General features: G+C 42.5%; 1 protein-coding gene across 1 annotated transcript in view; it reads left to right on the forward strand.

The window, feature by feature from the left end:
* LOC143935411 (uncharacterized) overlaps nt 1-9071 on the forward strand; it is a 152020-nt gene extending 142949 nt beyond the window's left edge. The window contains exon 5 of the mRNA XM_077459251.1: nt 6128-9071. The gene's annotated coding sequence lies outside the window, so the exon portion shown is untranslated. The remainder of the gene's footprint in view (nt 1-6127) is intronic.
* Nucleotides 9072-9990: the final 919 nt, after the last annotated feature.

Genomic DNA, 9990 nt, shown 5'->3' on the forward strand with positions numbered 1-9990 from the left:
CTGCACCCAACAAGAGTATCTGTGAGGGCTTACAGTGTTGTGGCACCACCGCCCAAGGCCCAATTTTTCTGCCCCTGTTTAACAGGGGCATTCATTTACAATTCTTGATATAATATTTCACAGTAGGGCCCGTTCCTACGCCCAACAAGAGTAACTGTGAGGGCTTACAGTGTTCTGGTACCACCAACACCCAAGGCCCAATTTTATTTAGAGTATATTTACTGCTATTCAGAGTATATAGTGCCTGGGGGCCTGGGGGACCCCAACGCCATTTATTTTTAAATTTGGGTGTGGGGTTCCCCTTAATAGCCATACCAGACCTGGAGGGGCTGGTATGGATTTTGGGGGTGATATACACACCATTTTATTTTGGTATTTTTGGTATTTTTATCTATATTGCTGAGATCAGACAATACGTTACAGTCGCAAGCAGTTTTAAATTACATTTTTTCCTTTAGAAATTTCATTTTACTGTGGCACTGTTATAAACATGGAAAAGATGCACTACTTTACAGGCATATTAAGGACAGACCCAAGACATGATATTTAAAAGAATATTTCATTTTTATTGTTCCACTTTAAGCATTATTAAAATGACTGCTCCCCAAAAAACTTTTTAAAACTTTTTTTTGCATTGATACATGTCCCCTGGGGCAGGTCTCGGGTCCCCACTAACACGTTTTATGGCAATAACTTGCATATAAGCCTTTAGATTTTTCACATTTGTGTCCCACAAACTTAACGGTGTTCGCGTGTTCAAACAAATTTTTGGGCTGTTGGCATGTTCTGCTGCGAACCGAACCAGGGGATGTTCAGCTCATTCTGTCACTTCTACCACTTCTGCTAAGGTTCACCACTGTTCCAAGTTTTCTCCATTTGTGGATAATGGCTCTCACCATGTTTCGCTGGCAACTCAAAGCCTTAGAAATGGCTTTGTACTCCTTTCCAGACTGATACATGTCAATGACTTTGTTTCTCATCTGTTCTTAAATTTCTTTAGATCACGGCATGATTTGTTACTTTTTGAGATCTTTTAGCATGCTTCACTTTGTCAGACAGCTTCTATCTAAGTGATTTTTTAATTCAACAGGTCTGGCAGTAATCTTGACCTGGTGTGGCAAGTGAAATTTAACTCAGCTTTCCAAAAAATTGTGGTTAATCACAGTTCATTCATGATTCAGCATGGGAGGGGACAATTTTTCACATAGGGCCAGGCAGGTTTGAACAGCTTTTTTTCCCTTAACCACTTACAGACAAGACCATTTTGCTGCTCAAAGACCAGACCACTTTTTGCGATTCGGCACTGCGTTGCTTTAACTGACAATTGCGCGGTCGTGCGATGTGGCTCCCAAACAAAATTAATGTCCTTTTTTTCCCACAAATAGAGCTTTCTTTTGGTGGTATTTGTTCACCCCTGCGGTTTTTATTTTTTGCGCTATAAACAAAAATAGGGCGACAATTTTGAGAAAAACTCATTATTTTTTCGTTTTTTGTTATAATAAATATCCCCCAAAAATATCTAAAAAAACTTTTTTTTCCCTCAGTTTAGGCCGATACGTATTCTCCTACATATTTTTGGATTATTGATTGGTTTGCGCAAAAGTTATAGCGTTTAAAAAATAGCTATAGTTTTATGGCATTTTTATTAATTTTTTATTATTTTTTTCATACTAGTAATGGTGGCGATCATCGATTTTTATTGTGACAACGACATTATGGCGGACACATTGGACATTTTTGACACATTTTTGGGACCATTGTCATTTATACAGCAATCACTGCTATATAAATGCAGTGATTCCTGTGTAAATGACACTGGCAGTGAAGGGGTTAACCAGTGGGTGGCAGTGTAGGGGTTAAGTGTTCCTAGGTGTGTGTTACTAACTGTGGGGGGCTGGGCTTTCATTTAGTGAACACTCCATGTGATTGGAGCAGAGATCAGCATCATTAGTTGCAAGGCAGAATGGGGAAATGCTGTTTACAACAGCATTTCTCTATTCAGCCGCCACGTGAGACGATCGTGGATATGCCCGCGGCGATCGAGTCTGCGGGACCCGCGACCGTGGCGTACTCGCGATGGCAGGGCGGCATTAAAGATTGGACGTACCTGTACGCCAATATGCCTGCCCGTGCCATTCTGCCGATGTACATCGGCGTGCGCTGGTCGGGAACTGGTTAATAAATGAAATAATAATTTAAAAACTGCATCTTGGATTTACTCGGGTTATCGATGTGTAATATTAAAATTTGTTTGATCTGAATCAATTAAGTGTGAGAAATGTGCAAAAACAATAAAAAAAAATCAGGACGGGGGTGAATACTTTTTCACAGCACTGTATATAGTGTCAATCCATTACAGAAAGAAATCAAGAACAGGTGTCTAAACTAATGGACTCCTATAAAAGATACATAAAGAAAGAGTTAAATACCCCGCTGAGAAGATAGAGACACCCCAAAGTGATGAATATTTTAATTTGATTAGAATAAAATAAAACATTTTTATCCTGTACATGTGCTAGACTCAAGCTGTTTTCATACCAGTAATTTCCCTTTCATTAAACATTTCCTATAGCATATTAGTTGGGGATATAGGTATGCGACAACTGAGTTATTTCTTTTGGAATCCTCAACATTTTCTTTGATATACAACATGATCTGTAAATTACTGTTTTCCTGTCATCCCGCCCTACTTTTATTTGCTAAATACTGTCAATCACAATAAGTGTGCCTCTCAGGGCAGGACTTACCATTGGGCTTGACTGGGCTCAAGCCCATGGGCCCCTCCCAATAGGGGGCCCCGTCGAGATACATAGCCTAGTGTACTCAGCTCGGCTCCACTCACAGTCATACCCAGTCCTGCCCTATGATGGACATAACACAGGGACTGGGCGTGACTGTGAGCCGAGCCAATTACACTCGGCTACTCTCGGCTCCACTCGGGACAGCGAGAGGACCCGAGAGCCGCCAAGAGGACCCGAGAGGACCCAAGAGCTGCCGAGAGGACCCAACAGCCGTCGAGATACAGAGGACTCTGTACCTCGGCAGCGCCATTTTTAAACTTCAAGACTACAATAAAAAGGCTGCAAATGACACTGGGGCAAGGCTGCAAATGACAAGGCTACACTGACAAGGTTACAAATGACACTGACAAGGCTGCAGATGGATGGGCAAGGCTGCAGATGGACACTGATAAGGCTGCATTGATGGGCATTTAAATGTAATTTTTTTTCCTTAAACTTCCCTCCTAAACTTGGGGTGCATGTTATATGCCGGTGCGTGTTATACGCCTATAAATATGGTAATTCTTAGAAGGTAGGGCCTGAAAGTGACTCAAGCCCAGGGGCCCCCACCACCCTAAGTCCTGCCCTGGTGCCTCTCAAAGGCAATGTATCTGTTCAGTTTACTTATCCCTTCGTCCACGAGGGATGTGTTGAGGAGACCTGTTTTAAGGCTTTTATACCTTTGGAGCTTGGGGCACCACCACAGGGGGTGAATTAAAGTGTCATGTGGTTATCTGTTGTAGCAAGAATTTCTGCATTGGCCAATTCTGTGAAAAAATGCATGAGTGCAGTAGAATCCATGTAGAATAAATATTGAGTCAGCTCATGTAAAGGGGAGATTGACATCAACCGAACAAAACGTAAAAATGTTTTTTAGATATCATCAGAAATAGGTCCCACATCCTTTTCCCAAATTTGTTTGCAATGGAGAGGTAATGTACACAGGGGTGAGGTCAGGAACTGTTTATAGGTCTCTGAAATTAGGTCCTTTGCTTAGTTTGCCCCGGCCTATAATAGTTATACTAGTTATAATAGTTATACAAAAGTTATACAAAAGTTAGGCATTCCTCGCTATTGATGATGACTTTTGTTTCCATTCCGTCTTCCCTGGATACAGGGCAGCCATCAGAAAATGTTGGGCCACTTACATAGCTGTAGGCCTGGACCCCACCGAGCCTGACCAACAACATTCCCCAGAGTTAACCCACGGGCCATCCCACCAAATCCACACATCGACCACCTCACCTGTACGCACTCAGCCCCACTCCCATCAAACCTGTATATATGCCAGCCCCCCTCACACCTGTATATATGTTAGCCCCACCCCTCACACACCTGTATATTTGTCAGCCCCCCTCCACTTGTATATATATGTCAGGCCCACCCCCCCACACCTGTATATATGTCAGCGACCCCTCCACTTGTATGTATATATATATATGTCAGCCCCCTCACACCTGTATTTAAAATTTCAGCCCCACACATACACAAATCTGTAAACACACAAGCCTCTGGCCCCACCCTGTACATAAACAGCCCCTTCCTTTCCTTCACAGCCCCTACTTGTAAAGGAAATCTTCCTACCTAGTCCCAGCTCGTTTTCACAAACCTAACATGTTGCTGACACAGAGGAGCACAGTCAGGGCGGACTGACAACTCATGGGGCCCCCAGGCAATATGAGATCATGGGGGGCCCCCTTGTGTCCCTGCCATGCCACCCACATTACATATGTATGCTGCGGCAGGAATTATACCCCCTTTTGCTTTTGGTGGGTGATCGTGACCCAATCAATTGAATAGGGCCACTCTGTAAACACCCTGCAACCATGTGTATTGCACTCAGTAGCAACATACTAGTATCGGATCCAAGGGATTAAAGCAGGTGATGTGATGATACAATGCAATGCCACCTCATCGCCTGCTTTAACCATTTGGTCACTGTACTGCACAAGGTTACATGGCCTTTGCAGAGCAGCCCCATGCCAAGCATGACAGGGTGTATAATTCCTGCTGAGGCTGCAACATGTGTACACCCCTGGCTACTGCAGTTAAAGGGGATGTGGTTGGGGTGGGGGTTCAAACAGACATAAACAAAACAAAAAAATACGCAATAAGCGTATATTGATTGGTTTGCGCAAAAGTTATAATGCCTACAAACTGTGAAATATTTATGGCATTTTTTTTTTTTTTACTAGTAATGGCGGTAATATGCAATTTTTAGTGGTACTGCAACATTGCGATGGACATATTGGATGCTTTTGACACATTTTTGGGACCATCGACATTTATAAAGGGATAAGTGCTATAAATATGCACCGATTACTGTGATTACTGATTAGTGATTTTGGGGTGGTCGCTGCAAATTCAAAAGCCGCAGAACAAGTCTATGGGAGAAATCAAAAGTGCTAATTTTAAAGGCTTATATGCAAGTTATTGTCATAAAAAGTGTTTGGGGACCTGGGTCCTGCCCCAGGAGACATGTATCAATGCAAAAAAAGCAGGGAGCAGTGATTTTAATAATGCTTAAAGTGAAACAATAAAAGTGGAATATTCCTTTAAATTTCGTACCTAGGGGGTGTCTATAGTATGTCTGTAAAGTAGTGCATTTGTCCGGTGTTTAGATAAGTCCCTGCACAAAATGACATTTCTAAAGGAAAAAAAGTCATTTAAAAGTACTTGCAGCTATAATGAATTGTCGGTCCCAGTAATACATATAAGTCATTGAAAAATGGCATGGGATCCCCCCAGTCCATTACCAGACCCTTTGGGTCTGGTATGAATATTAAGGAGAACCCCGAACCAAAATGTAAAAAATTAAATAAAATTCAGCGGGGGTCCCCTCAAATTGCAAACCAGGCCCTTCAGTCTGGTATGGATATTAAGGGGAACCCCATGCCAAAATTTTAAAAAAATGGCGTGGGGGTCTCCTCATTTGCTCACTGGCTGTGATTGTAGAGGGAGCCAATGACTACCGCTGCTGTCTGAGCCAATGAGGTGGAAGAGACCCAGGAGAGCCCAGGCTCTCATGTACATCACTGGATTGGTACATTTTAGAGGGCTGGGGGGCGCTGCTGAGCATAGAAGGTTTTTTACATTTTTGCATAGAATGCATGAAGGTAAAAAAAACCTTGAGCTCTTACAACTACTTTCACAATTGCCATCATACTAACCCAACCTGTAACACTAACCATCCTTGTCTGAAAACACACTGTTCATGCACTAAGGACCTGCCATTCCTGTACTGAAAGATAACAGTGTCAAAGCTTCAGCCTTAGAATCTATTGTTTTTATGTTAGTTTTTTTATTTTAAAGCATAACTTATCTATTTATGTTATTTTCTTTTTCAGACTGATAAAGCAGAAGAAGCTCTCAATACAATGCCATTCGGTGGGACTGTCTTTGGTTGTAACAAGTGCTTAAAAACTGAACTTTTTTCTAGCAGTAACCAATTAAAGTAAAAAAACCATTGGGTACAACTCAAGTTAGCCATAAATGGTACGATTTTCTCTCGCTCAGTCTGTAAAAATCCCCACTGCCAAACAGTGACTGCATCTGATTGGAACATGGAACACTTAAGGGTTTATAAGTATGCGATTTGTAATTAAATACTATTAATAATTAATATTACTATTAACAATGCTGTTTGTTGGCTAATGCAAATTGCTCCTACTATTAAAGAATAAGAATAAATTTACTGGTACATTTAAATATTAAAAAGTATTACATTTATTATAACAACCCACATTAAGATGGCATCAAACCAAGACATCCTTCTGCTCCAAGCAGCTTCTTCTCATTGCCAATCAAACCCTGGGTGCTAGAGGAAAACGGATCCATCCATGCTCACTAGTCAGAACAAGGAAAAAAGCAGCTGCACTCCGAGTATATTACAAGCGTCCTTATTTATTGTATGAACTATACATAGCAATGACAGTCCCTGTCCTAGGACCGCCCCCGCTGAAGCATTTCTCCCAACCAGGGCTTAGTCGTAGAGATGAGGGAGGGCCAAGAGGAGGGTTCTGACATGCTCATCATTATAAGAACTAAATCCACAGTACTTTGGTGCATCCTAAAATACCCTTCTTTCTTTAAAGGAAAACGTGTATGTCATCTTAAGTGCCGGTTCACACAGCGGGCGATGCGATGCGAGGCGACACGACTCGCCTCGCCTCGCTCTCGCAAGTCGCCCCCGTTCTGTACAATGGAACCGTTCTGAGAGGAGCGACTCGAGTCGCTCCGACTCAGAAAAAAGGTTCCTGTACTACTTTTGGGCGACCTCGGGGCGACTTGCATTGACTTCTATACAGAAGTCATTTGCAAGTCGCGGCGAGGCAAGTCGGAGTCGCCTCGCCTCGCCTCGCCTGCTGTGTGAACCGGCCCTAACCATTATAAAATGATGCATTAATTAGTGTTGAAAATATTTCTATTGGTGCTTTTCAAGAAAAACAGTAAAACAGTAAACATCATGAGAGAAATGTATGCAAAGAACAGTAACAGAAATACATTTACGGGAGGCTAGCCAATGACTATGATGCATCAGGATTATAATGTAAATGTATAATGTATATATATATATATATATATATATATATATATATATATATATATATATATATGCACAAACATACATATAATTAAAGTGGTTGTAAACCCTTACAACACACTTTGACCTACAGGTAAGCCTAGATTAAGGCTTACCTGTAGGTCCAAGAAATATCTCCTAAACCTACACGGTTTAGGAGATATTTGCCGAAAGACAGGCACCACTGTCTACGGCGCATGTGCCGTAGACATCGACGCGCAGGCGCACTGAGCGCGGCACCATCAACGACGAAGATGCCGCGCGTATTGGCTCCCGTGCGCATGCGCGGGAGTGACGTCATTGCGGCTTCACCGAATGACAGCGGCGGAGCAGCGAGACCCCACTGAGAAGATGGATGCGCTGGACTACAGGGGACAGCGGTGACATCGCTGGCTCCTGTGTCAGGTAAGTGACACATAATGGACTACTATGCGATGCATAGTAGTCCATTATGCTTTGCCTTTGCAGGGAAACTCATCAGGGTTTACTTCCTCTTTAAACCTTACTCATTGCACATCATAGAAAAACTTTATTGCACCATAAATTAAAACCTTTGATGCCAACAAGGCCTATTTTTGGGTAACACATCCTAAATATTTGTAAAGACAATAAAAATAAAAATAAAACTTTGGGTTCACACTATAACCCGCTGGGAATCGCGCAGGAGCGATGGGCAGTATGGTGGCCTAAAATTATGGGAGGAGCCCGGGGGATATTTAAGCAGATCACACACAGTGGTCTTTTGTCAGTTGCAGTGCACGGTACTACACTTCACTAGGCCGACTCTTCCCAGTTCAAGGTCGTGAGTCTGTGCATTCGATCGCAAAGTGCGTTGCGGTTTCTCTGTTCGTGGTCTTCGTCGGCGGTTCCCGCTCACTGTTGCAGGTAGGATTTGAACCTTTTCGTAAAATATGCAATCTTTCGATTCGTTATGCTTCCTATCCCGCATCCCTTTCGTTAAAAAAAACCTGCCTCCGTGTTGTCAGTCATGTCCCGACATCATTTGGCACAGGTGTAGTACATTCATAGGTTTATTCTGCCTTGTTTATCATACATCTACAAACATATGATTAATTTGTAATCCAAGCCTCCGAGCCGCTGTCGGTCGTTGTCCGATATCACCCGACATAGGCTTCACTGGTTATAGGATTCTCTGTCCATGGGGTTGCCGTCTCATCCATTTGGTGATGAGCATGTATTGTTTGTCTGGCTTCTGTGGCTGATTGAGGTGGTAAATAGACCCACCTGGTGCCTTGCCTGCACCTTGATTAGCCTGGGGGGGTTGGGTGGTTGGTTTGTTTTTCGGTTTCACAACTAGGGGTGGCATGCACTCTACAATCAATTGGTATCAGATCCATTTAATACTGCTTACTACCATTCATATCGGATTAGACATGTGCATTCTCGTCCAAATGCATTTTCATCCGAATTTCAGGTATTTTCGTTTTGACAAACGATAACAAAAGTGCAGAATCCGAAAAACGAAAGATCCAACATAAATAAATGCTTTATTTTCATTTTAGTTGTTACAACAGTTCGATATAGAATAGGAGATTCGACGTGACTCTGACAATAATCTGTGTCTATAGAACCTGTGGTCGAATGTGCCTAACCTTACCTCTATTAGTCCAAGATTATATAGAGAAAATATTCGACATAGAGAGAAAAGATTCTAAAGTGCTAATTTTAAAGGCAAATATGCAAGTTACTGTCCTAAAAAGTGTCTGGGGACCTGGGTCCTGCCCCAGTGGACATCTATCAATTCAAATATTTTTTTTTTTAAATGCCCATTTTTTCGGGAGCAGTGATTTTAATAAGGATTAAAGTGAAACAATAAAAGTGTAATATTCCTTAAAATTTCGTACCTGGGGGGTGTCTATAGTATGCCTGTGAAGGGGTGCATGTTTCCCGTGCTTAGAACTGTCCCTGCACAAAGTGTCATTTCTGCAGGAAAAAAAGTCCTTTAAAAACACTCGCGGCTATAATGAATTGTCGGCTCCCGTAATACAGAGAACACTCATTGAAAGTCATTGATAAAAATAAATACATTTTAAAAAAGCGTGGGGTTCCCCCAAATTCAATTACCAGGCCCTTCAGGTCTGGTATTGATATTAAGGGGAACCCCACGTAAAATTTAAAAAAAAATTGACGTGGGGGTCCCCCTAAAAATTCATACCAGACCCTTTATCCGAGCACGCAACCTGGCAGGCTACAGTAAAAGAGAGGGGGATGAGAGAGCGCCCCCTCCTCCTGAACCGTACCAGGCCACATGTCCTCAACATTGGGGGTACCCCCCAAAGCACCATGTCCCCATGTTGAAGGGGACAAGGGCCTCATCCCCACAACCCTGGACAGTGGTTGTGGGGGTCTGCAGGCAGGGGGCTTATCAGAATCTGGAAGCCCCCTTTAACAAGGGGACCCCCAGATCCCGGCGCCCCACCTGTTTGAAATGGTAAGGGGGTACAAAAGTACCCCTACCATTTCACAAAGAAAGTGTAAAAAATAGTTAAATAAGACAAACACACTTTTGAAAGTCCTTTATTAAAATAAATAAATAACAGATTCCAGGGGTGGTAATGCACTCTTACTATCCAGCGATGGATGATCATCTCTCCAGCGATGGCTGAT

Source organism: Lithobates pipiens, unplaced genomic scaffold, assembly GCF_037356315.1.
Source record: "Lithobates pipiens isolate NorthernLeopardFrog02 unplaced genomic scaffold, aLitPip1_a1.2 Scaffold_28, whole genome shotgun sequence".
NCBI classification, from domain to species: Eukaryota; Metazoa; Chordata; class Amphibia; order Anura; family Ranidae; genus Lithobates; species Lithobates pipiens.